The sequence below is a fragment of the Triturus cristatus genome, chromosome 4_1 (assembly GCF_964204655.1).
Source record: "Triturus cristatus chromosome 4_1, aTriCri1.1, whole genome shotgun sequence".
NCBI classification, from domain to species: domain Eukaryota; kingdom Metazoa; phylum Chordata; class Amphibia; order Caudata; family Salamandridae; genus Triturus; species Triturus cristatus.
Window position 1 is genome coordinate 1138730256 of NC_140585.1, and position 26789 is coordinate 1138757044.

The 26789-nt window shown below is 47.6% G+C and overlaps 1 protein-coding gene across 1 annotated transcript in view; it reads right to left on the minus strand.

Annotated features, from left to right (window-relative positions):
- LOC146856181 (coagulation factor XI-like) overlaps positions 1–15865 on the minus strand; it is an 84949-nt gene extending 69084 nt beyond the window's left edge. The window contains exon 1 of the mRNA XM_085654234.1: positions 15772–15865. The gene's annotated coding sequence lies outside the window, so the exon portion shown is untranslated. The remainder of the gene's footprint in view (positions 1–15771) is intronic.
- Positions 15866–26789: the final 10924 nt, after the last annotated feature.

The window sequence follows — 26789 nt, forward strand, 5'->3', positions numbered from 1 at the left end:
ATCGGGAGGGATGGCACTCAGGAATGTAGGGCAGCCCTGTTTGATTTTCAGGTCCTGATGCATCATTTCGGCGTTCCCTTGGCCCCTAAGAAAACGGAAGGCCCGGCTCAAGTTCTCTTTCTTAGGGATCGAGCTGGACACTGTGGCGGGGGAGGCCAGGCTGCCAGCTGACAAGGTGCGGGACCTGAGAGATCAGATTAGCCAAGTGGTAGGGAGGGAGAAGGTTTCCTTGGCTGCCATTCAGAGCCTCCTGGGGAAGCTAAACTTTGCTGCCAGAGTCATCCCCGCGGGTAGGGCATTTGCGCGAAGGTTAGCTAGAGCCACGGCCTCGGTGAGCAGGAAGCACCACATGGTTAAGCTGAACAAGGGGATGCGTGAAGACCTAGTCATGTGGGCAGACTTTCTAGTCAACTTTAATGGGGCTGTCATCTGGCGCGACCCCTGGGCCAACAGCCGGGAGCTGGCCCTCTTTTCTGATGCGTCTGGCCGGGAAGGGTTCGGAGTGATTTTGGACAAAGAGTGGTGCGCAGAGAGGTGGCCTAACGCCTGGCACAGGAAAAAGGTCACGTCCAAGATCACGGTCCTGGAACTTTTCCCAATTGTGGTTGCTTTTCATCTCTGGCCCAGGGCCCTGGCCGCCAAACGGGTGCTCTTCTGGTCTGACAACCTGGCGGTGGTGCAGGCCATCAACTCCCAGTCTGCTAGCTGCCCCCTAGTCCTGTGTCTACTGCGAGAGCTTGCCAGGGCCTGCCTATTTAACAACGTAGAGTGCAGGGCCAGGCACATTCCAGGGATTTCTAATGTTGCCGCTGACTCTTTGTCTCGTTTCCAGTGGCACCGCTTCCGGGAGGCCTGGCCGAGCGCGCGTCAAGAGGGGACCCCTTTCCCGCCGCACTTGTGGCGGCTGCTGAAGTGGGACCACGGATGAGGGAGCTGGGAGAACGGTCGTTAGCCCCCAGAACTGCGAAGCGCTACGGGAGCTGTGTCACCCTCTTTTGTGCAATTACAGGGGGCTGGGAGGAGGATCAGGTGGCTCTGGAACTTAGAGTCCAACAATTCTTGCTGTGGGCCAGAGGGGAGGGAAAAACTCATTCCTGGATATCGGGCCACCTCGCTGCCATCAGCCACCACGCCAGATTGAGGGGGCAGGCTGATCCCACCAAGGCTTTTGTGATCAAGGCAGCACTGCGAGGGTGGGCGAAACTGGATCCGCGATCACCGGATCCCAGGTCCCCCATTACTTTCTCACTGCTACAAGGAATGTTGGACTGTATGGATAGGGCCACTCACTCGGGGTACGAAGCTACACTGTTCTCGGCCTGTTTTTCCCTGGCCTTCTTTGGGGCCTTCAGGATAGGGGAACTAGTGGCCCGCTCTAAATCTGACCCCTCCGGGGTGGCACTGAACGTAAAGGACGTAGAACTTGAACCGGGGTGCTTGAAAATAGTCATTAGACAGTCCAAAACTGACCAGCTAGGGCGAGGGAGGGTAGTGGTGCTACATGGCTTGGGGGATGAGAGATATTGCCCGGTAGCTTGTGTCAGAAACTACCTGCTGCTTCGCCCGCGGGGGGCGGGTTACCTGCTAGTGCATCAGGATGGCCTCCCGGTCACTAGATTTCAAGTGGACCACATCCTCAAGGCCTGCCTTAGGCTGTCCGGCCATGAGGTTAGGGGCAAAATATTCAGCAGCCACTCTTTCCGCATAGGTGCGGCCACCACAGCGTTCCTGGCTGGAATGCCTGCAGAAGGTATTATGATGGTGGGGCGCTGGCAGTCGCATTGCTTCAAGCGGTACATCCGGCCCTAAGGGTGGCCGGGGGGGCTGTGGGTCACTTGGGGGGGGCTGTCTGTCGTGACCACAATCATATTAGGGCTCCCCTCCCTCGCTGGTTTCCTGATTGACGTATACCTTTACTGCAGATGTGCTGAAGTTTGCTTATGTTGTTGTCTCTTTCCGCTTAATAAACATATACTCAAAACCAATTTTCTCTTTATTAGGTATGAAGGTGTGGGTAATTGGTCACTCAATTATTGCAAGACTGGCACATTGGGCGGCGGCAAGAGAGTGGCAGAACGGCTTTGCCAACACGGACATCACATGGTTGGGTTTCCCAGGCTTGCGCTGGTGCTACTTGTTACGGAAAGTTAAGCAGAGACTCCGGGGAGGGTGGCTCCCGCCCAACCTCTTGGTGGTTCACCTGGGGGGGAATGACCTCACATCACTAGGAAGGAGAGCTCTACTACAAGACATGAGGGATACTTTCTGCAAGTTGAGCGTGTTGTTGGGGCCGTGTGAGCTGTGGTGGTCTGAGATGACTCCACGCACTATTTGGCATGGTGCTCGCTCAGGCGCTGCCATCGAGGCATCTAGAAGAAAGGTTAATAGCGCTATGCGCAAGTTCACGGAGCAAAGAGGCTTTGGTTTCATCAGGCACGGCCTTCTGCATGCCAAATCAACGGGATGTCTCAAAGGCGATGGGGTTCACCTCTCGGATTTAGGCACTGCTGACCCAGCCCATCAGCCTCTCCTGGAAATTGTTCTGCGTGCCTGCCTAGAGGTCCCCAATACCTCCATTACAGCTCTGCTCTTATCCCTGCACTGGAGCCTGCAAGAGGAGCCTGGACTGCCTCTGCACTCCACCCTCTAAAATAAAGATAAAGTTAGTTAAGAAGAAAGAATACCCAGTGCATTTTTTTTTAGCTGGAAAATATCAAATGTCTTATCTGCTATTTTTCTTATGTTATTTTTTTAATGTGTACCACTGCTTTGTCCGTTCAGGGATGTTGTCTTGTAAAACAAGCATTTGCAATGCAATTGGTCTCACAGTACTGAAAGTTTGACCAATTGAAATTGTAAATAATTCGCACGAATAGCTCAAACTTAGTGATGCGAGGCCTATATTGCAAACATTTGCTTTTTTAGGCACGAGGAAACTAAGTGATTTGCCCACAATCATAGGATGCTTGAGCCTCCAGCCAGACCCGAACCTGGTTCCCCAGCTTCAGTCTTGTAGGGCACCAAAATGGCTACTTCTAGAGTTGCTCCTCAGTAGCAGCCTCGTTCACTCGTAAGCAGGGTAGAGGTCAGACCGACAAAGGGCTGACTAAATACGAAATAGAATCAGTTTCCAAGCATGTGAGCTGTGCTATTGCAAAGCCAGCGTTGCAGCACCACCCTGTGGTTTGTTGATAAATTGCAACATAAATCAACTTGGCTTGTGTACAAGTCAATATTAGTTGCAGATCGCTTTATATCACTTCTGCCGTTTCTAAGCATTATGTATACAATCAAATTAACCGACCTGGGAAGGATTAATTGGTTTTGCCTGCATGATCCATACACATGAGACGTCAATGACTAGCATTAATTCACTGAGGTATGTTGGCACCTTAGAAATACTGTCCATGGTTCCTGTTCGCTATTTCAGTGCGCTTTGTGTTGGTTACAAGATGAAACCATGCGTGGCACACCCTACCACAAGGCTTGCACAGATATAGAAGAGCGCATTTACTCAGGTAGAGAAGTGCACATGGGTGGAGCTTTATTGACAACCAGGTCAAGGGCCAAATAATGCGTAATTAACCTGCTGGACCATTGTGTACAGGCTGTGACAACATTATACAGTCAACAATGCACTGACGATCAGTTACAAATCCAAATTTGCCCTGATATATCAGCTAAACATAACATTTTATTTTTCTACCAGTGGTAGGGTCCAAATATTTGTACAAAAAATCCCAGCAAAACTACATGCCACTTGTGCAGATCACAAGGCCTGGTCCATAGTGTTTCTCACCTGTGTCTCTGCACTAAAGAGAGCCAGTAAAGTGAATCTGTGGTCACTGCTCAGTTCATGAAGCCTGCAGGCAGTGCTTAATTTGAGCCAGTGGTTGCAGGTGCAGATATTCGGTAGGGTGGTTCCATGAGTTAAACACTCACCGCTGAGATCTGCTGGCCATTAGTCGGAACCACAGAAAGGCTAATTGAGACCTCAATCCTTCAGAGGATGGTAAATTAAATATAATTTTACAGGGTAACAGTAACATTTACAATGCTTACAAGCTTGGGTTAAAACTTGGCACGAAACAGGTTATTACCCTTAACATATGGACAATTATAGGATGGAATGTGATTAAGGCAAATGAGACGAAGCCTCCTGCCTAATGTTAGCTTCATTTTAAGAGCCACTCGTGGCAGAGAATGCTGAGTGAGTCCATTGAGACCCACCCCATCCCCGAAAGGAAGAGTCTTGACCGTTCTATTGACCCCATCCCCATTACCCACTCGTTCTCCGTGGCCTGGATGTCCTCCAGTCTCAATTAAGAGTCCTCCCTATGTATGAATGGAGCCCTAAATAGTTAAGGGTGGCACGCATACAAGTGTTACCTTTTGCTTCTCTGACACCCCTCTTAACTTTTGTTCTCTCTCGCGTATACCTACACTTAATTCTCCGCTCTCCATTAGTGCTTCAAAGTGGCGTAGTCAGCCATAAATCTAATTCCCGCCACCAACTCCACACAGCCCTCCATCCCCTTGCAGTGCTCTGAAGCAGCCAGCAGATGACTTGAGCTTCTATGAACTAGTGCATACGATGGCTCCTGAACACAGTGATGCCGCGCAAGGCCACACCAAAGATCCATTTATTGTTTTATAAAAACGCAAACTCCACACAAGCAGGCCTCAGAATGCTGTTCACAAGAAGGGGTTCGAACACAAGACAACTGAATTAACTGGTGGCAGAGCAGATTGTTAACAATGCAATATCGGCCCTTGATTAGCAGTGGAGTCCAGAACAAGGAGTGTAAAATCCTGTGTAGAGGATGCTGTGGTGCAGGGAGGGCACACAAACTAGTTATTTTAACACACCGACTACACCGAACGGGGTACCTGTGCACCCTAAACTGGAAACATGGTGAATAACACAAGAGACGTGGGATTAGACCGTGCAGCCAAATCTGGGACTACTAGAAAGGCCATGAAGAGGCAGGACACACTGTTCCTACTCTGAAGAGCAGGGTGATCCTCTGCCTAGACAAAGCACCGTCTGGGTAACGCAGCTTCCAATCCACTTATGGCAAGTGTGTCTCTGAACCAGCGAGAGGGGAGCTTAGCCTCTGTCACAACACAGGAACCTCTGCCTCAGCAAGGGTTCAGCCGGGAGCTACCCAGGCCTGGACCCAAACCCATCTCTGCACAATACAACTTCTCTTCAACTCAAAGTCACAGGACTGCAAATCAGAGGATTGCATTCTGCCTTCACTTCTATTCTGTACAGCATGGCCCTAAAAAAAAAAATTTACAAATTTGGCCAGATGTTAAAAAAACATTACATAACTTGTTAGAAAGATTATGTTAAAGGTGCAAAACCATCATTCAGGCAGGAACCCAATTCAAAGGATATTCAGGAAGAAGCTGTCTTGCACTAACAGTGATCCATGACATTTATATCAAATATGCATACATATCTGCAGTATTGCAATGAAAACGGCTTTAAAGTAACTAGGCCAGACTGGCCGTTCCAGGCATCGGGTATTTCCCAGGGAGACTGGAAGGATAGGCGGCTGGTTTAGTTTGTGGGGGCAGTTTTGTAGCTGTGCAGGAGTTTTAAAACACACTGCAAAGTTTTGTATATTCAGCAGGTTGTGGTCAACAATAAAAGTGCCAAGATGACTCTGGTGATCAATGTACCCGCTTGAGATGGGAGCGTGTTGTCTATTGGCTATTTTGACTCATCTAAGGTAGCGCAGAGGGGTAATATGCCTGATGCAAAGAACATGTACCATGCATATCAAAGAGTAATATTTTAAGTGCATAGTTCAGTGGGTTACTGCTTTGTGTTCACTTCCCGAATGCAGTGAAACTTGAATACATATGTACTATACTATGTTAGAGCAGCTAGCTGGCCGACATAAATATAAGGAGCCCTTGTGGGTTTATGCGAGTCAGATCAGATTCTCCTGAAAACTCCCTTTCTCTTCTGAGCCCTGCTTAAGATGTGTACAGGAGGAGCCCCTTTATTATGTCCTCAATGTTAAAGACAAAAAAAAAATAATACTCATTGATTTCTGAAAAGTGAGAGTAAAAGCATTAGGTAACTCGTTGTTCCTGCTTATATTTCGCACGCTTTACATAAACCTGCATTCTCTATGAGTGTTTGCTTTTTCCTGAATTAAACCTAAATAAACATGTTTATCCATTGTTTGATGGAAATAACGTTAAAAGCGGTAACTGGTCAGTGAAATGCAAAATGTAGTAAAAATTGGTATGTTTTGCTATTTCTAGCCACACCCCCGACTTCACCCACTGATCCAATCCTCTGGTTATTCCCGCCCCCTAATTCTCCACCCACAATTCCCCCACCCCCAGTTCCCTACTTTTTTACCCACCACCCCTCAAACATCCATCTCCAAGGAGACTCACTAAGGTGCTGGTTGAAGTATTCTATTCCACTCATATTGCTGCCGGAGTCTGCAGACTTGACTCACAAGCAGTCACCTCAAAGTAATTCAGGGCATGTGGGGGGGGGGGGGGGGGGGGGGGAAGAGAGAAGCAGGCTTCGCAAACAGTCCTCAAGGAAGGGGCCCGGTGCCGCCATTTATCCTGCATCCCTGGCACGTGCTGTGCTGGGGGGGGGGGGTGGGGGGAGGGTTGGTCTGTATTTAGCTCACATCTCTATTCAGGACTGTTCTCTTGATACGCAATTAAGATTCAGGAAAGAACATGAGATATCAAAAGGTGGGGCTAGCCACCTGCATCTGTTACTCCTCGTCGTAAAGGTTGTGCTCGCTACAGAACAAGGAGAATGGGCATTCGACTTCTGTACACGCACTCTTACCCATGTTTCAGATACGTACGCAACACGTTGTCATTGTAACAGACACCCAAATGCAGCTATGTGGCTCTGTGGCAGCTAAGAGGCCAAACTCTGAAGGGGCAAGGAAACAGAGTGGGCAAACTGATCCTGCCCATGTAATGCCTGCAACTGTTTGGTTAGGAGAGGTCACACATCTGTCACTTGTGTAAATGGAAGCGGCCCTCAAACACGGGCACGTATTTTCAAAATGTTTAACTGGTGGCACAAATGTCTCTAGCCAACACTAAAATAATTTCAGGCCAACGAAATATTCAGAGCATTAATTAGAACTGCTGTGAAACAATGCAATAGGTCTCGCGCCACGCTCCATATTAAAGTTTGCAGAAAACAAAATGCAAATAAGGTTAAGAAGCGGCCACCATTACCAAAGCTGGCACCCCATGGGTGCTGTGTCCCTTATTGAAGTAAATAGTTCACGGACCTGGTTATGAATGCTCCAGAGTTAAGACCGTAAAAGATCAAACCATCATGGACTGTACCAATTGGAGACAGGGTGGTAATAAGGAGGTACTAACAAGCCTCATTATGAATACCATGGCAGCGTTGCAATTGGCTTAGGGGAGAGGAGGTAGGCTGCCCGCTTACTATTAAGCAGGAAAACAGGACCCTACCAGGAGCTGCAACGTCACAGGACTGAGAAAGTGAAGTCTAAAGGTCTCGGCTAGCGAAGGCTGCGCTTGCGCAGTCTCGCTCGCGAGATTTACTGAGTTCAGTACGGGGCTTGAACCCGCCCCTCTTCTCCATTGGCTGGCTTCCTAAATGGAGGCCAGCCATTGGAGGAGAGGGGTGTCTGTCCGTTTAAGCCCCGTCTTTTTCGGATTCAGGGGCGTGTTTTTTCGATTCTTTCGGTCCTCTGGAATGTAAACATTCCAGCCAATGGCAGGAGAGAAAGAAAAACACGTTCCCCAATGCGAAAATGACGCGCCGTTTCGTCTTCCATTCCCCCTGCTCTCAGATGGCAGAGAGAGGAGACTGCAAGCAGAGGTGCTGCTGAAAGCTCCTTGCGATGGCATTTTCAAGCCTAATAGCCCAGACATTAGTTAGTCCAAGGATCACCCCACAAATGTTCTGAAGGGATTTCAATGTTTGTCGTTCAATGAATACAGCCGCAAACTGCACGAAGGAAGGAGCGAACACTGCTTCTTCGAGGTGTAGCCCGGGGATCTACGCGAGCGCTGCAGATCAGCGTGAGGCAATTAGTGGATCAGCGACAAACCCGTTAATTGGCTTAGACACACTGTGGCCTGTCTGAGATGCTGGTTTGTTCATACCTCGACTGAAGGGTCCAAGGCCGTAAAGGTCGACTGGCTCTTCACTGCCTTGCTCATGACGCACTAGTCACTGCACGCCTTAAAGTGATATGGGCCAGCAGCACGCTGCTATTCGTGTCCTTCAGCGAGAGATGCGGTTTAGAAGCCGAGCACAGAGTGGGGATTGTGCGCTGCGAGGCGGTGCCGCGCTCTGTTTGTTAATGCATCGCCTCGAGTGGAATCACAGAAAGACGGGCTTTTATTTCTGGAAAATACCAGGCCCTCCAAGCCTGGAATGGAGTCTGACAAAAGCGAGGGGAGATTACAAAAGAAACCGAGCAGAGAGCGGGGATTGTGCGCTGCGAGGCGGCGCCGCGCTCACTGTGCTTTTGTGCCGGATGCGGGCGATTTAAATCCGGAGCCGGTGAGCTAGAGTCAGCTGCACCTTCCCGAGGCGAGGCCAGGAGCGGCGGTAATCAGTGCTAGCAGACTGAGCCCCCCCCCCCCCAAGCCCTCTCGCTGGTCCTTGGCAGGTGAGAGTCCAGTCTTCCATGCACGGGGGTCACAGTGGGCGCAGGGGAAACCTTGAGCGGGTGCACTCACCTAGCGCCTAGACATTCAGAGTGGGGAACCCCGTCCCTGGGGAGCAGAATGGAACACGCAACTCCCCCCTCATCCGTCTTCCTCCTTGTCCCACTCCTTCCTAGAGAGGCTTTTGCCTCACCGTTACCCCATGATAACTCGCTAAAAGTAATACAATGCTGGTCTAGGCATTGGCTTCACAGAACCCCTGCCCAGGTCATAGAAACAAACGAGGGACTATCCCTCCTACCACTCCGGGTTATCTCTGGCAAGACCTGGCTCCCAAATCTGGTACGTCTTTAGTTTTTATCTGTAAACATATATACGAAAAGTTATTCTATGTACGCATTTAAATGTTTTGGAATGTGTGGACGAGGCTGTAAAAGCTGCCCGGCTTTTGAAAAAGTGTCTGCCAGTGTTTTTTTTAAATGGAGGCGCGGCTCAGCTGGGTCAGGGCACGTCTCTCGCAAAGTGTTTGGAGGACGCAAGAATATATCCTCCGTCAGTATCCGAGAGATGGTGCTGTGATGAGCCAGGACTTCTCCCTCAGAAGAGAGAATTCAAGAATGCACCCCCCTCTGAGTGTATGCACCCCCCTCTGAGTGGGTTAATGTGTTTGCTGCAGAGGTCTCTGTGTGTGTGTGTGTGTGTGTGTGTGTGTGTGTGTGTGTGTGTGTGTGTGTGTGTGTGTATGTGTGTGTATGTGTGGGCCTCTTAGTGTGTGCCTGTGTGGGTGGCTTTTTTTGTAGGTGGCTCTAAGCGTGGGTGGCTCTATTTGTGTGTGGGTTGCTCTATGTGAATAGCTGTGTAGGTGGCTCTGTGGGTGCAAATGCAATAGGTCTCGCATTTGAGAGAGATTAAGCTATTGACATTGTAAACAATGCAGTTTCTTTAAAATGTTTTAAAAACAAAATCAAAAATAAAGGTCATGAGCAATGCCAATAGCTCTAACTTAAACAATGCCAAGACCATTGCAGTGTAAATGCTTGTTTTATTATTTCAAATTCCCTGCGCGAATCCTAACACCCCCCCCCCCCCCCCCCCGGCCGGTTTGTTGGCCATACGACTGAGCACTTAACCACTGCTAACCAATGCTAAAGTGCATGTGCTTCTCCCCTAAACATGGTGAAATTGGTGTATACACAACAATTGGCATATTTATTTAACTTGCAAGTACCTTGTAAAGGAGTATACCATATGCCTAGGGCCTGTAAATTAAGTGTTGCTAGTGAGCCTGAAGCTACCCCCCCCCCCCCCCTCGCCCGAGTTCAATGTTTTGTACTGCTTTACAAATAGTAGTGGCTACAGTATATGGGCCTTGTTACTCGTTTGGCAGTGCAGGAGTCAGACAGCCTAGCACTTACAAACCCATGTACAAACCGCCAGCCAGGTCAGGAGTTCTCCTGGTCTGGCGGGCTGTTCTTTAGAGTTCCCAGCCTTTACTAGGCAGCACAATGGGAACATCAAAGGCAGCACCTGCATGGCCTGCTGCAGGTACTGGGGTGCATGCACACAGGGAGGCGCATGGCATGTAGGGGGCCCCCTCGGTTTCCTCTCTGGCACAGCTTTCGTGGTGGGCTCATAGCCATGAAAATTATGGCAGAGAGTAAACTCATAATATGCTTGGCGGGACAGTGGTGGCTATCCCATCAAGCATGTTGCTACATCAGGACTTCTGCACAACTGCCAGGAAACTGTGGTTCCCTGGCAGTTGCGGTCCCAGGGCGGTCTGACCTCCCTAGTCGTAATAGGGTGGTCGGGAGACCGTCATTGTAAATCTGCCACTCAGTGGACCGCCAGACTCATAATAAGGCCCAAAGTATTAATTTATATTGCTGCTACTTTCCAATATATTATTCAAATATATTATTTATATAAAAAGATTTAACAAAAAATTTGTGACATCGATATTAATGGCGCCGATATGTCACTAAACTTGACCGGTTGAGAGGATGTTTTGAATGGGGATTCCATCCTGTGGTGGCTCACCGAGGAAGTGCTGCGGGCGGGTGGTAGTGGAGTTCAAAATACCACAGACAGGAGTATGGCAAGTGATTAAATAAATAAAACTATTTAGCTTGCACTCGCTGCATCACCAACTTGGCAATGCAGTGAGCGCAAGGTAAATAGTTTTAATCACTAACCTTACTCCTGACCGTCGTATGGCGGACTCCACTACACCGCGCCCTGCCCCTCCCCCACCCCGGCCCATCCGCCCCGCTGCACTCCCTCGGCAAGCCGCAGCTGCTGTGGCATGTGAATGCATTGGGCCCTTGAATGGCGGAGGCATGTTGATGTCAGTACACTGTTCTGTGGGATTGTGCCATGTGGCTGGCAGCATGAAAGTCTTGCATGTGGTGCGTGACTAGCCCGTGAACACATTGGGTTTAAGCCGTTGGTGCCTTGACATGGCTTTATAGCTCAGCCTTCAGTAGGCTTAGTTTCGATATTATGATACTGTGATTAGTATCTGTTCTTTGAAGCAAGCACTTTCAGGAGGTGCCAACACCAGCCAATTGTAAGTGGTGGATTAACTTTAAAAATGTAGTGCCAGATTTACATTGTGTTATGGATACTCTTGCAATAGCAGCAGAGTATTCTTACTGCCAAGTTAATGGTCTGCCTGCCCGCCCGATTTATATATAGACAACCATTGGTTTAACCATGGTGACAAGTACTGCCATCTCTGGCATGGTCATGCCCCGACTGAGTAAGGGGCCATCAGAGGCTGACCTCCGTCTGCCCACTTAATTTAGATGGGTGAGCATACAGGTCTTTTTTCACTGCCCGTCACCACCTGGAATTCCTTGGTGGTAAGCAGCACTGAAAGGACCCTCACTCGCCACGAAAGGTACCTCTTATGGTGAGTGGGTCAAGTTTTTTATTTTCAAAATGAAAATACAGCTTTGGGATTTTGTTTTTGGAAATAAAATTGATGCACAGCTCCCATCATATTGATGGAGATTTGCATCAAGCATAAAAAAACGCATCCACAGGAACCACGTTAGTGGTGGCTCCTGCCAATGGAGGCAGTTTCTAAAATTGGCAGGTGGAGTAGTCTCAGCATAGCAAAAATTAAATCTTTCGCCAAGCCAGCAAAGTCTTCTCAGCCCACCTAAATTTAAATCAGGCAGTTAGTAAGAAAGCCTTTTTGTTTTTCCAAACTAAACTGCAGGTGTCCAGCCTGCTGTAACTTGCTTTGATTGTGCTCACTTTCCCATAAAGGCCCCAAACCTTACGTCCATAGATGGATAAGGCACCTATTTATTTATATTTTGTGTTTGAAATTTCTGCTGTCTATTGAGATGCACAAATAGACAACAAACCAGCATTACCACATGTCTCCATATACAAATTGACCCCAATTTGTTGGTGGGTGGTCCATGATTGGAAAAAGCTAAAAACGGCAACATGGACATAGCAAATTATTTTTTGACTGAAACAACTCAGTTTTTGCAATGTGGGTAGCTATGGATTTTGGGGCTTACCTGGGTCGCCACCCAGGAAAACCTACCAAATCCACAAATTAATGAAAACTAGACAACCGGGTGAGTCCAGGGGCCTGTGACCTGTGTGACTCGATAATTCTACCCAGAGTCTCATGCAACCTCAGTTTATCTATAGAAACTGGGTTTTTTCCCTCCCATTTCTGTGACAGAAAGTGGTGGATTATATGGGAATCCACAAATTTCCTACCACTCAGTATTCCCACATGCCTTGTGTGGCTAGGCCTAGTGCCAGTGACAGGAAAGGGCCCCAAACGCAACATAAATGCATCACATTTTTTGCACTGAAAATGTACCCATTTTGTACAATGTGGGTAGCTGTGAATTTTGAGCCCTAGTTTATTTGGCACCTAGGCAAACCAAGAAAACTTGCACATTTTTAAAATTAGACACTCAGGTGAGTCCAGGGGTACATTACCTGCATGGCTCAGACTAGGTAACTAAGCCCATGCAAACCTCCAACTTTGCTAAGAAACACATTTTCATCACATTTCTGTGATGGAGTTCTGGAATCTGCAGAGAGCCACAAATTGTTTTACCACACCGAGTTCCCACATGTCTCCTGATAAGACTAGTACCCCACTTATGTGGGTAGACTAAGAGACCAAGACAAAAAAGGCCTTAAAATCTACAAGTGATCGGCAATAGGGGTATACGGGCTGTGTTTTGCCACCCATGCAAACCTGAAGAACACAGAATTTTTTTTAAACTAGATAAATCAGGAGAATTCTAGGATGGTGTGCCTTGCATGGATCTCACAAGGTTCTCTTAATCACAATGCCATGCAAACCTCAAACTATGCCTTAAGATACCAGTTTTACATTTCTGAGTTGGAAACATCTGGACTTGGCAGAATCCACAAACTTCCTACCATGAAGCATTACCCCACTTGTGTCGAAAAAACGCTGCCCCACTTGTGTGGCTAGGCCTAGTGCCCACGACAGAAGTGGACCAAACCGAGGGCAATGGGAATTTAATGACTCCTCAGATTCCAGAACTTTACATCACAGAAATATGAGGAAAATGGGTTTCTTACGAAAGTTGGATGTTTGCAAGGGCTTTTGGATAAAACCTAGTGGGAGCCAAACAAGTCACAAAGCTGTAACCCACCCCTCCCCAGTGTCTAGTTTTTACAATGTGCAGGTTTACTTGGCTTGCCTAGGTACTAGCTGAGCTAGGGCCCAAAATACACCGCTACCCACATTGGAGAAAAAGGTGCCGTTTCAGGTTCAAATATGTGATGTGTCCACATTGTGTTTGGGGCCCTTCCGAGTTGTGTGGCACCTGGAAAGGGACTTTTTTTGGGGGGGGGGGAAAAAGGGAGAAAGGAGAAGAGAAAGAAGAGAAGAAAAGTATGATGCATCCAGCACAAACTAGTAGATTTATATAGCACGGCTTATCGACCGTGAGGGTTACCAGGCGGTCCATGGGGACAGGGAGATTAAGTAATTTGCCCAAAATCACATGATGTTGAGCCGATGCGGAGACTTTAACCTGGATCCCCAGCTCCAGAATCAACAGCTCTGGCTGCTGCGCCACATATACCCTTTGGGGGGGGGGGGGGGGGAGGGGGTACAGTAATTCTGGCTGCATCATACCACTTTTTTAAATTCCTTTTAGCAGTGCTACTGTAAAGCATGTCTACAAGAACTTTCTAGATAAGGGATACCTTCTACATAATCTGGTTTCATTGTTAGTGCTCAAAATGGTACGTTTACAAAATTCCTATGAAATAAATACATTCACTGACGCTCATGCAAACATTCCAGAAGCAGTATCACGCAAGACGCACACCTCGCGCGACTGCAGAGCAGCGTACAATAAAGGGAGAATTGCATAGGCCGCCGTTCTCCCCCGAGGAGGAGGGGGAGAGGGGGGGAAGGCTCAGGGGCCGGCGCCATAACCCGCGCAGAAGTTGGCAAGAAAAACCAGTTCTGGGCGCCTCAGGTGACCGGAAGCGGCAACCAGTAGTAGCCCGTCCCACCCACAGGCCAGCCTGGTGGCGACTAACCCCCCCCCCCCCCTCCATCGGCCAATGGGGGGGCGACGCGGGGTACAAACCCCCCAATGGGGGTTGGCTGCCCGGAACGGTGGGAAGCAAAAAGGGGAATATAAGGAACCGCTCCCCCAAGCAGCTCCTAACTTCGTGGAGCGGGGAGAGCGGCGCACCGACGGTGGAATCGTGCAAACGGGAAGAAGTTCTGGAAGGACGAAGTGCTGGAGAAATGAAGTTCTGCGCGACGGTACGCCGGATTACCCAGGTGCGCCTCCGCTGCAAGGCCAGGTCACGGAGAGGATCCCGGCTCGGTCTAGCCTGCTGCTAGGCCCTCTCAAACTGTGTGACGAGCAAGCGGCTGGTGCAGCGATCACGTCCCGGCATTGGGCAGCATCGAAAGGCAATCACGCTAAAGTCTGGCTACCCCTCCCTACACGCAGAGAGCGGGGGTGACCAACCAAATGGTGGTCCCGGTGGTAACAGGACCAAATAAGGACTGCCAAGGACCAACGACAGAACTGGTTAGGGGGGGGGGGGTCGGGTCATTTACGAACTGGATGTACAACAAACTGCGAATGGGGGTGCAGGGCTTTGTGTCCCAAAGACATGGCAGTTCGCAAGTAACCCAATATGACCGAAGTCATGCCAGATATGTATGTAACCATAATAAAATCTGCGGCCAACAACGACCACAACTATACCATCCTTGTTGGCGAAGTTTCTTGGGGTCGCCAGCGGAACGGGGGCTGGGGTGGATGTGTTCCACCGGTTAGGCGCAGTGCGAGGGTTATTATCAGGGCCGGCCGCCCTTCAACACAGGCGAGCCGGGCCCGTCATGGGCCACTTTTCTGAGGGGCGCGTGGAGCTGAGTGCAGAAGGTATACCCACTGCAGCACCCCTCATCTTGCGCCAGCCATGTCCCTGTCTGATTTGGCAGTTTAAAGCCGTTTTAGTCCTTCAGTATAACACAGCGGGGATTTTTTTTTTTAAACCCCTTTAGTCCTCTTCCTTGCCCTCCCTTCACCAGCTGACCCCTGCTGGCAGACATCAACAAATCCTTCATCTATGTGGGGCAGCTAAGCAATCGGTGATTAAGGTGAGCAGGGAGTTGTTTGTGCTAAGTCCCTGCTCAGGCAGGTTCTGACCAGTTAACACAAACGGGACCCCCTAGTGCCTAGTTTAACTCACTAACAGCAGCAAGGGCGACGCATTTTCCCGCCCACGCCCAGGAGCGCTATGTTAGCAAGGGCCGACTCTGCCTGCATATTACACCACAGTGGCCTTGCGGGGGCCACGGAAGGCAGTAAGGCTCTGGGGCAGGTTGACTGAGGTCCTAGAGACACGGACCACAGGTGACCCTTAGGCACCGGCTAATCACCCGCCTTCCCAACATGACGCTGTGCGTAGGTAACACTATGACATCTTCACCAATTACCACAAGTTACAATGAAACCTTCAATTAAACGTACAATTAGATATCACGTTACCCTGAAACTCTAATCCGCACCCGCCCCTCTTATTAAAGATGGTCTTAGTTGATGGAGAATTTTTTTTCCTCACCTTGTGCAGCCTCTACCGGGCGCTCCTGTCTCTGTTCGGGTGGTTGCGAAAGCGCCTCTTGTGGACAAAGAGCGCGTTATTTAAGACGCGGCTGAGGGGCGGGGCTAGCTAACGCGGAGGGCGACGGACAGGTGAATGAAATCAGAGACAGGCCGAGAAGTGAAGGGAGCAGGTGATTGCGTTAAATCAGGGAGGAACAGTGCTTTAAGTGGGATGAAAAAACTGGGGGTCTCTCAAAGGAGCGCGACGGATGTAATTAAGGGTGTGGCTTAAAAGCCCAGAAACTGAAAATCTATGCTTATCATCATAGTGTGCCACCTAGCTGGTATTTTGCAACTTCTGTCATTACAGCCAAATAAATGATGCAACAATTAACATTACACTTACAACCAGCCAGTACTATTGGCTTTGTCAATGGTTGTTAGTTGCATGAGATAAAAAACGTAACAACTACGGCTTCGTAGTATAGCAGATTAAAAATGCTCAATTCTGAAATGATGAGACTGTGAAAGGACTATACCGAGTCTCTTTGAAGTTACATCAAAGGCAGTGTAGGGTGCAACTGCTGCAGAGGTGAGATTTATGTTTTTTGCATCCGGATGGTGAGGGCAAAAATGTAGAGCCCGACAGGGGCCAATCTCAGCACCTATTTTATAAAACTGCCGGTGCTGGGCACCGGCAAGATCCGGCCCACTTACAACCCGAGGAGGAAGATAAGTAAAGGGCGAGGCGTAACTGGAAGATAATTTAAGTTGGACACACAACGGGTCGCAGATAAAACTGCTGGGGCAACCTACAAAGCGCAATTGTAAGGAGCGGTGTGCGTATTTATATATGCACTCTTGCTTAAAAGCCGACTATAAATATATCTCTATACCTGCCTATATAAATACCTATTCACTCATAGATTTAAATTCGTACACAAAATAGCGCTGCCTGCAGTGAAGGGTAGTTGAACTATGTAATTCCCCACTATTAAACAATGATTCATTTTGATTTTGGAGACAGTGCCCTGATGAAGGCTTCAGGCCGAAATGCATAGGGATGATGTTGGATTAAGCAACCCAGGAATGTTGCATTTTGGGAAATGAAGTTTCAACAAATGACTGTGTAAAAAATAATTGACACAACAAAGAACTCTTGAAAATAACTTTTTGATAAGTGTATTTATTTAAATATGGATAAGCTGACCTTTCAGCTTCTTTGACCTGTGCCCAGGGAAACACCCCACGGATATGGGGTTGTTACCACATTGATACTTTTGTATTTTGTCAATTACTCCTCTGGGCGACCTTGAAAAACACTCATTGGCATAGCCAATAGGTCTTACCTTTGGGACCTTATAAGTGTTTAGCCAGAGCTATTGGCTTTGCCAATGTCTTTAAGCTGCGGTGTAGAACAGTGTGGCTGCTGTGCAGCATGTTGAAAGGTTATAACAAAAAAGTGTTAGAAGCATTTTTGTTGCCTTATCTATAACCAAGAAGACATTATGTATGACTGAACAGCCCTGTTCAGAGAATTAACATAATAAATGTCTTCTAGTTCTTTATCCTTGCAATGCTGGCAACTTCTTCCTGCTGTTCTGATGCTTGTTTGTTATGGCGTTTTTGTGTGTTAGGGGCCAGACAGAACCAGCGGGAGGGTGGAGGTTCGGAAATAGCACCTGATTTACAACACGAGCAGTGGACGGACAGGAGGGGAGAATCAGATGCCAGATTCAGAGGGCAGAGTTGGTGCTGTGTTGAGGTGATGCTGTGCTGAAGTGGTGCTGTGCTGATGCTGAAGTGGCGCTGCTTTAGTGCTGAATTGCTGCTGAGGTGGAGCTGCGTGGTGCTAAGGTGGTGCTGCACTGGTAGTGGTGCGCTGGTGCGGAGCTGGTGCTGTGCTGATGAGGAGATGGCGCTGTGCTGATATTGAGGTTGTGCTACGCCTGTGCTGAGATGGTGCTGCGCATGTGCAGAGGTGGTGCACTGATGAGGAGGTGGTGCTGATGCTGAGGTGGTGCTGTGCTGATGTTGAGGTGGTGCTGTGGTAGTGCTCAGGTAATGCCGAGTGATACTGAGGTGGTGCTGAAGTGGTGCTGAGTCATACTGAGGTGGTGCTGAGTCGTGCTGATGTGGTGGTGCTGCATGGGTGCTCAGGTGGGGCTGAGCTGGTGGGACGGGGGACAGCAGAGAGGCTCGCCTCACCAGTCCATGACTCTCGAGTGCGAATAGCCACATTGACTGAGCTGTCTAACTGGGCAGCAGCAAGAACTCATTTGTTTTGCTTGTGGGGTTGCTAAAGGCAGCAGCTGCTGTATGTAACAACTGAAGAGTATTAGCCAAGTAATCACCCGTGCTGTCTGAAGCAATCAACATTTAACTTTGCCCATTTGATCTCCTCGAGTAGGAGAAACCTCAATGGATCTAGTACCCGATAAAACGACGTAATCCCGGGAAGAAATATTGTCGAATGACATATTGCATTCAATTGTCCATTGATTGGACATTGGACAATTGGGTCGCATCATTAGCGAATGAAGTGATGGCTCCCAGATGAAGGCATTCGCGCATAGTGTCTACATACCGCCAGTTCATATGCCTACATATTGGAAAAAAAGTTAATTTGCTAGATATTCATATCAATCACTTTTTGGACTAAATTGCCATTGTATTAAAATTTGAAGAACTAATGTAATGCGAACAGAATTAGGTCACAAAGGAAAACATTGACGCGAGGAACTTGAATTCCGTCCCGTTTACCTTTACTAGTGGAAACCACTACGGAAAATCAGCAGAATATTTAACTTCAACAGCACTGCACATTTTTTTATTTTTTTTGAAACGCGGTAGTGTCGTGGTTAGAAGTTTGAGACACAGACTTTTTATACTGTTTGCTGCACTCCTTTCTACTCTCACTGTTGAAAGTGGTTCACTACAATCAGACATTCCGTAGCACTGCTCTTTTGCGAAACGCATTTCTCTGTGATTTATATGGGCTTACTCTCACTAAACAAACTTCGTCTCCTATTGATAATGGGATATTCTGCGGCATGACATATTTGTTTTTTAGAATGGTACCGATCATTACAGTCTGAGTTCCAGTACAGGTGCAGAAGTTTCCAAATAATCCCCACTTTATATACAATGAGACCCAGCATTCTAAGTTGGCCACCACACAAGGCAACTGGGGTTTAATTTGTTTTTTCTTTCCTTTGTTACGCTGACGAGTTTCAACATTCAGCCACAGTTTTGTCAAGAACGCAATGGGCATCCATCAAATTTTTTTAAATAAGAAATGTGAATACTGGAGCTCAAAGGACTAGCAGCAGTATCAAGGCTCCGAGACAGGTTAGCGGAAGATCACAGGAACATCAAAAGTGCTGAGGGGGCCAACAAGCATATACAAGCTCTACAGCACCCACCCAACGACCAGGAAAGCACGTTTCATACTTTAATGTTTAATATGTTGGCCCTTAGTACACAAGTGGCATACAATAGTTTACTTGCACCTGCATCCTTCAGACTACAGCTCCCTTTCAGGACTAGTTACATTTGCGTCTCTAACTGGATCTGCCCTGAACAGTACCAGAGTATACTTTCTGTCCATCTGTGGATCCCTTTGGGCGTGTTACATCCCTCACACTCCAGCACACTACCCTCCAAGAAGCCTCACTCCTCAATGAAGGGCTGAATGCCAGGGGTTGTGGCAGTGGTGGCTGGTGGATTTTGGAAGTGGTGAGCCTGGGCATACAGCAGCAAACGCCTCAGAGTTCAAATCACTCCATAGCACCCAGTTTCAGGCTTTGCCAACCCCTGGGCCGTATACCTTCACAGGCTTTCAGTCAGTCAGTCAGTCAAAATTCCTTTATTCGATAAATTAATATCATAAAAGACACATACAATCCTAACAAACACAATTAAAAACATTGAATAAAACACACAATTCATGCCATGAATCCCGATCATAATATGACCTATTTCGCATTCAGATATAAATAATGTAAAAACTACAGTTATAAAATTTGTACGTAAAAAGTTAAAAAATGATCTAGTTTAAAACCTGCAATGGAAAAACAATTTTTTTCCTAATACGCATAGCTGCGACCAGGAAGCTTGCGACGTGAAACATAATTCGTGGGGTACTTAGTTGCAGTAAATATATAAGTGCTGGCCTAACCTGTCTAAAACCCAGCTCCCTCAATATCGGCAGCAAAAACTTCCTCCTGCAATCCTTGTAAAAACTACAGAACATTAAAAAATGTAGAGTGTCCTGTCTTGAACTATTGTCACATTTGCAGGGTTCTGCATGGTCCACAGTGCACCAGGTTTTAAAAAAGCCCAGAGAAAAGTGCACCAAGTTAAACCTAAATCTGATTAGGAGGAACCGGTGGTATGAGGCATTCACAACAATCAGATATGGTTCAGGACCAGGGGAACTGATCAAGGCATAATTGGCTCTAACTGTTGGCTTTGTCATTTCTAGCTCCTCACGTTCTAAGGAAAATAAGGTCTCAAGGGCAGTTTTGATCATTGCAAGATCCTTCTTCGTGATAGTTTCTGGTGATCGGAAGAGGGCCTCGCGACCTATCTTTTGGAACCCAGATTTTATGTATGCTAACCATGATATTTTATTTACATTATCCAGTTTTAAACAGTTATTCAATATTACATGGTTTAAAGTAATTTCTTTGTTCAGCCAAATCTTGAGCCAATAAAGGAGAGGGGTGATTCTAATCAGGTCTGTCACAAAACCAATCCCCACTTCCGTGTGTGTAGAGAAAGTCGGAGTGGACTGTGGAACAGAAAGGGTTTCTCGTAGGAACTTATTTTCAATAAGCTGTATTTTATTATGGTTGGTGTAGCCCCATATCTGGCAACCATACGTTGCAACAGCTAGACATTTTGCCTCGTAAACTTTTAGTAGGGCTACAACTGGTCTAGCCCCTAATCTTTTAACAAAGCCTCTGACTCCCGAAACTGTCCTAGCAAATGCCACACTCCGGCTATTGATTTGTGGGTTTCAGGTGCCCTTTTCATCAAAAACAACCCCTAAATAAGGGAATGTTGAGACCCTGTTTACCACATCCCCACAACAAAAGAAAGTTTTAACCCTGGATTTCTGCCTTCCCTTCCCCGCAATCAGGACCTGAGATTTTTTCGCATTTATTTTAAGGTCCAGATTTTGCATGAAATCTCCGAAGGCATCCAGCAACTTTTGCAACCCTACTCCAGTGCGAGCCAGAAGCACTGCGTCATCCGCATATAGGAGAACCGGGACAACCTGGTCTCCTATACGCGGGATGTCTAAAGATACCTCTCCCAGTTGGGAATCGAGAGCATTTATATAAAGGGTGAACAGCAAGGGGGCCAAGATACATCCCTGTCTGACACCTCTGTCTGACCTAAAGTGCCTCGTGCATCGCCCATTTGAATTGACTCTAATTTTGGCTGATAAATCCGAGTGAAGATCGGCCCAAAAATATACAAGGGAAGGTTGGAGGCCCATGGTCAATAGGATATTCCAGAGTTTAGATCTATTGACAAGATCGAACGCAGAGGAAAGATCCATAAAACCCATGTACAAAAACCCCTCCTTGGCCACTGTATATTTATTTATTAAAAGGTGCAAGTTTAAGCACTGGTCAATGGTGCTCCGTTTAGGTCTAAAACCGTATTGTGCATCCGACAGGATCCCACTCCCCTTCAACCATTCGCTTAATCTGTTCAAGACCACTCTACCCAGTATTTTGACAGATGAATCTATCAAGGAGATTGGTCTGTAACAGGAGGGGTCCTGTCGGTCTCCTTTTTTAAAAATTGGAATAATGATTGAGGTTGCCCAGGTAGCAGGAAAACTATTATTATTTAGCCCAGTCCTATTGAATACATTGGTTAAAATATTTGCCCAAGTATGTGGATCAGCTCTAAACAGATCCGCAGGGACCCCATCAGGTCCCGGGGCCTTGTTTCGCGACATTTCTTCTATGGCCCTTTCTACTTCAGGAACCTGAAAGTCCAGGGAATAAGAATTACTTTGTGGCAAGCTTGATGAAGCACGATTACCATCTATAGGCAGGCTGTATATTTTTTCGAAATGGGTTAGCCATGCCTCGTCGGGAATATTACAATCAAATTCGTGATTTGTATCCTCATTAGAGAACAAGGGCTGATTTATAGTTGCCCAAAATTTCCCACTATCTTTCAGGGTGTCAGTAGATAGAAGATTTGCCCAAGCTTCCTCCCTTAGTTCCTGTTTTCTTTGGGCTAAGGCCTGTTTATATACTAGCCTTTTCGAAATTACAAGATCCCTATCTCTGGGGATTTTTTTCAAGGCTTTAAGAAGGTCAGCGTGGGATTGGGAACAATTTTTGTTAAACCATCTTTTTTCCAACTGAGGTTTTTGCTTCCCTTTAACCAATAGATTCTGATTTATTTGTTTACAGATAATGTTAAAGGCATTTATAACCTCTGGGCCTTGAGACTGAGGATCTAGGCAAATATTAAACTCCGTTTCGGTTTGAGACCGAACTTCGGACAAAAAAGTAGTTGGAACCACTTTAGTCCACCGGAGTTTCCTACCCTGATCAGTTAGGACAACTTCTTTCGCCAAGTTTTGTGACGGATGCCTAAACGTTAATGTTCGGCCACCCGGGATTATCTCCAGAATCACCGGGTTGTGATCACTAAAAATAGAGACCTCTGTAAAATAACGTACAACTTGGACTAGCATTAAAGAACTCAAAAAAATATAATCGATGATTGTACCTTTGTCTTTCCCTTTAAAGGTTGGGATCCTATTTTCTCCCTCCCCACAGGCTGATTCATAAAGATTCCATTCTGCGAGGAGATATTCTAATTTTTCCCCCTGTTTAGAGTGTTCAAAATGTGGGGCGGCCGAGAATTGCGGATCCTCATGATCATCACCTCGACACAATTTATCGCAGGGGTGGATATTTAGATCCCCCATCAGAAAAATCTCAAAGGAATTCGACCTTGAACTATAAGATAAAAGAAACTGCTCTAAAAGGTCCAGATTATTGTCGGCATCCATTGAGTTATATAGATTAATAAATAAAACTTTATTTACATCGGGAGCCGAAAGTTCCACAATTAAACAGTTTGGACAACCTGCATCAAGCTGCCTAAGTGAGCCCTTTATCTCAAGGGAGAACAACGTGATCAAGCCACCCTTTGCTCTCCCTGCTACACTTTGTTTGGCTGGAATGTGGAAATGGCAATAGCCATCCATAGAAAAACTATTTTGTGTGTCCCAAGTCTCTTGTAGGGATATTATGTGGAATGAGCATAGGAATTCCTGCCAATTAGAGTCATTCATTTTAGCCCTAATACCCGCCACGTTCCAACTCATAATCTTGCAAGGAGGGACTGATGGGATTTCCGGGTGTTTTATCTCCCTAATGTCATGTTCCAAGGATGTGAAAATCTCCTGAGCTGATGCCACCGAGATGGCAGGAGGGGCAGGCACTGGGTTAGGTGGGAGAGAAGGGTCGAGATGATCCTGTGAGTATGCAAGAGGAACGGCGAAACCTACGCCAGTATTACAGTCCTCCATCAATAATGGGACCACCAATGTAGGACAATCACCTCCAAACTGTATTGGACCACCCGGCAGTTGGACAGGCTTTCAAATTACCCATGAACACATACCCTTAAACACGAGCTCAGGCATGCAAGCTAACATACATACACACACACAAAGTCGCCGGCACGCACACAAAGACAGTCATACAGACATACTCATGCACGCCCCAGCACACAGATAAACACACACAGGCTGCTAAACACAGCAAGCATTGGCATAGCCAATAGGTCTCGCCTTTGGGACCTTATAGGTGCTTAGCCATGCAACAGTTCATGTTGCTGCACCAAGGATATTGTGCTGCATAACTAAATACTTATAAGGTCCCAAAAGCGAGACCTATTGGCTATGCCAATGCTTGTTTTATTTGACTACTGTACAGGACAACATAATTGAAAATTATGTTTTTAATAAAGTGAAGCTTTCTAATAATTTTTAAACAAAAAAGATTGAAAACTATTTTGTATCGATAATACAAGTAGTTATCCAAATCATTTAACAAATTACAATCTAATTGTTTGTTGGTTATTTTATACTGTATGGCTGCAGATATATTTGTGTTGATTGATTCTTGCTCAGCTCTGTTTCTAAATTAAGGGGCTGATCCGGTGCGCAGGTGATGCTGTGGGAGGCTGAGGTGGTGCTGCACTGATACTGAAGTGCTGCTGCATTGATGCTGAGTTGCTGCTGAGCTGATGTTGCACCTGGGCAAAGGTAGTGCTGCACTGGTGCTGAAGTGGGGCGGCGCTGGTGGTGGCGCACTGATGAGGAATGGTGCGGTGCTGATGCTGAGATGGTGCTATGCTGATTTTGAGGTGGTGCTGCATTAAGGTGATGTTGCTCTGGTGCTGAGGTGATGCTGTGCTGATGCTAAATTGGTGCTGCACTGGTGATGGTGCACTGATGAGGATGTAGTGCTGTGCTGATGTTGAGATTGTGCTGTCATGATGCTGAGGTGGTGCTGCGGTGATGCTGAGGTGGTGCTCAGGTAGTGTTGCACTGGTGCTGAGTGATACTTAGGAGGTGCTGAGGAGATGGTGTGCTTGTGTGGAGGTAGTGCTCAGGTGGTTCTGAGTGATACTGAGATGGTGCTGAGTGATGCTGAGGTTGTGCTAAATGATGCTTTGGTGTTGCTCAGGTGGTGCTCAGGTGGTGCTTAGTTGGTGCTGCCCTGGTGTTGAAAGATGCTGAGGTGTTGCAGAGGTGATGCTTAGGCGATGCTGAATGATACTCCGGGGGTGCTGTGTGATGGTGAGGTGGTGCTGAGTGATGCTGTGGTGGTGAGTCAAGCTGAGGTGGTGGTGCTGCACTGATGCTGAGGTAATGCTGAGTGATGCAGAGTTAGTGCTGTGCTGAGGTGATGCTGCACTGATGCTGAGGTGGTGCTGCGCTAATGCTGAAGTGGTGCTGCATTGGTGCTGAATTGCTGCTGAGGTGGTGCTGTGCTGATGCTGAGATGGTGCTGTGCTGATATTGAGGTGGTGGTGCGCTGGTGCTGAGTGTTGATGCTGCACTCATGGTGGTGCACTGATGAGGAGGTGGTGCGATGCGGAGATGGTGCTGTGTTGAGGTGGTGCTGTGGTGTTGCTCAGCTGGTGCTGTGCTGATGGGAGGGGGTGCTGAGTGATGCTAAGTTGGTGAAAATCTGGTGGTGGTGCACTGATCCAGAGGTGGTGCTGAGCTGATGCTCAGATGGTGCTGTGCTGATATGGTGCTGTTTTGATGTTGAGGTGGTGCTGCACTGGTGCTGAGGTGGTGCTGTGCGGATACTGAGGTGGTGCTGTGCAGATGCTGAGGTCGGGCTGCACTGGTGATGGCGCTCTGATGAGGAGGTGGTGTGATGCTGAGATGGTCCTGTGCTGAGGTGGTGCTGTGGTGATGCTCAGGAAGTGCTGTGCTGATGGTGAGGTGGTGCAGTGTGATGTTGAGGTGGAGTGTTTGTTGTATTGGTGCAAAGTGATGCTGTGGTGGTGCTGAAGCATGCTGAGGTGGGGATGCTGCACTGGTGCACAGGTGGTTCTGATCTGGTGCTGAGCTGGTTCTGTGCTGAGGTGATGCTGCTCTGATGCTGAAGTAGTGCGGTGTTGGTGCTGAGTTGCTGCTGAGATGAGGCTGCACTGGTGGTGGTGTGGAGGTGATGCTTTGCTGATGCTGAGGTGGTGCTGCATTGATTCAGGGGTTGTGTGGAGTGCCACTGAGGTGGGGCTAGAGTGGTGGTGTGCTTGTGCAGAGGGGGTGCTGAGTGATGCTGGGGTGGTGTTGAGGTAGTGCTGAGTGAAACTGACGTGGTGCTGAGTGATGCTGCGCTGGTGCTGAAGTGATGCTGCACTAATGCTGAAGTGGGACCAGTGAGTATTTTGAGTTCATGTGAAGCAGAATGGTCATGTTCACCTGAAAAACTAAAAGAGGGTGATGGGGACAACATATTTTCAGTATCTCCATGTGAAGGGAAACTTGGGCTGTGAGCCTTTCCTCTCCATAGTGAGTGGATCGTCTGACTGGCAGGATTGGTGTGGCAGGGAAACTAACCAAACAAGCTTGAACCAGACCAAATAGATATAGCACATTTATGACAGGAAACTATTAAAAGAGAACACAGCAGACAAGTCAAGTACCTTGGTGATGCTGGTAATGCTGGGGCAGAGTAGGTCATACACCGGCTTTTGGACGATTGAACGACCTACTGTTGGACAGATTCGAGTCTAGATTTACAGGCCTCTGAGGTTTTCACTGCTGGGAAATATTATTTCTATGTACGCAGTTACAGCTTTTTATGAAAAAGAAACATTGTAGGTGTAATTACAGAATTATCATCATTTACTAGGTAAAATGAACTCATGGGGTGGCCGCTCTGATGCCTGTGCTTTTAAAGCAAGCACAAGGAGATGATGGACGGAGCACTAAACATTTTCAGACACTCACCCCCAGTCACAGATCTGGGTTGAATCCATCATCGTTCTTTAGCTCACTTTGCTGCCCCAGTTACCCGGCCATATGCAAATGAGTCTTGATCCTGTACCTCATGGAACAGTCCAGCCCGAACTGCCAAGCCAGGACTTTCCTATGCCGAAAACAAGCAACCTGAGACCGGTTTTGGGGTAACACCCCTCATCAGCCAGGCTAGTTTGAATCCAGTGGCAAAGTGAGCAAGGGACCCATATATGGGCATACCCTGCCAACTTAGGGCAAACAAAGCAAATACAAGGAGATGATGGACGGAGCGCTGAAACTTTTCAGACACTCGCCCCTAGTCACAGATCTGGGTTGAATCCATCACCGGTCTTTAGCTCACTTTGCCACCCCAGTTCAGACCCAGCCAAATACAAATTATTTTCGACCCTGTGTTAAAGGGCCCATTTATTGTGTCATCTGCATGGGCCAGTGGCCATGGAGGGTGGGAGCTCTGCCCAAGGCCGGCGTGTGCAGCTAGGCGT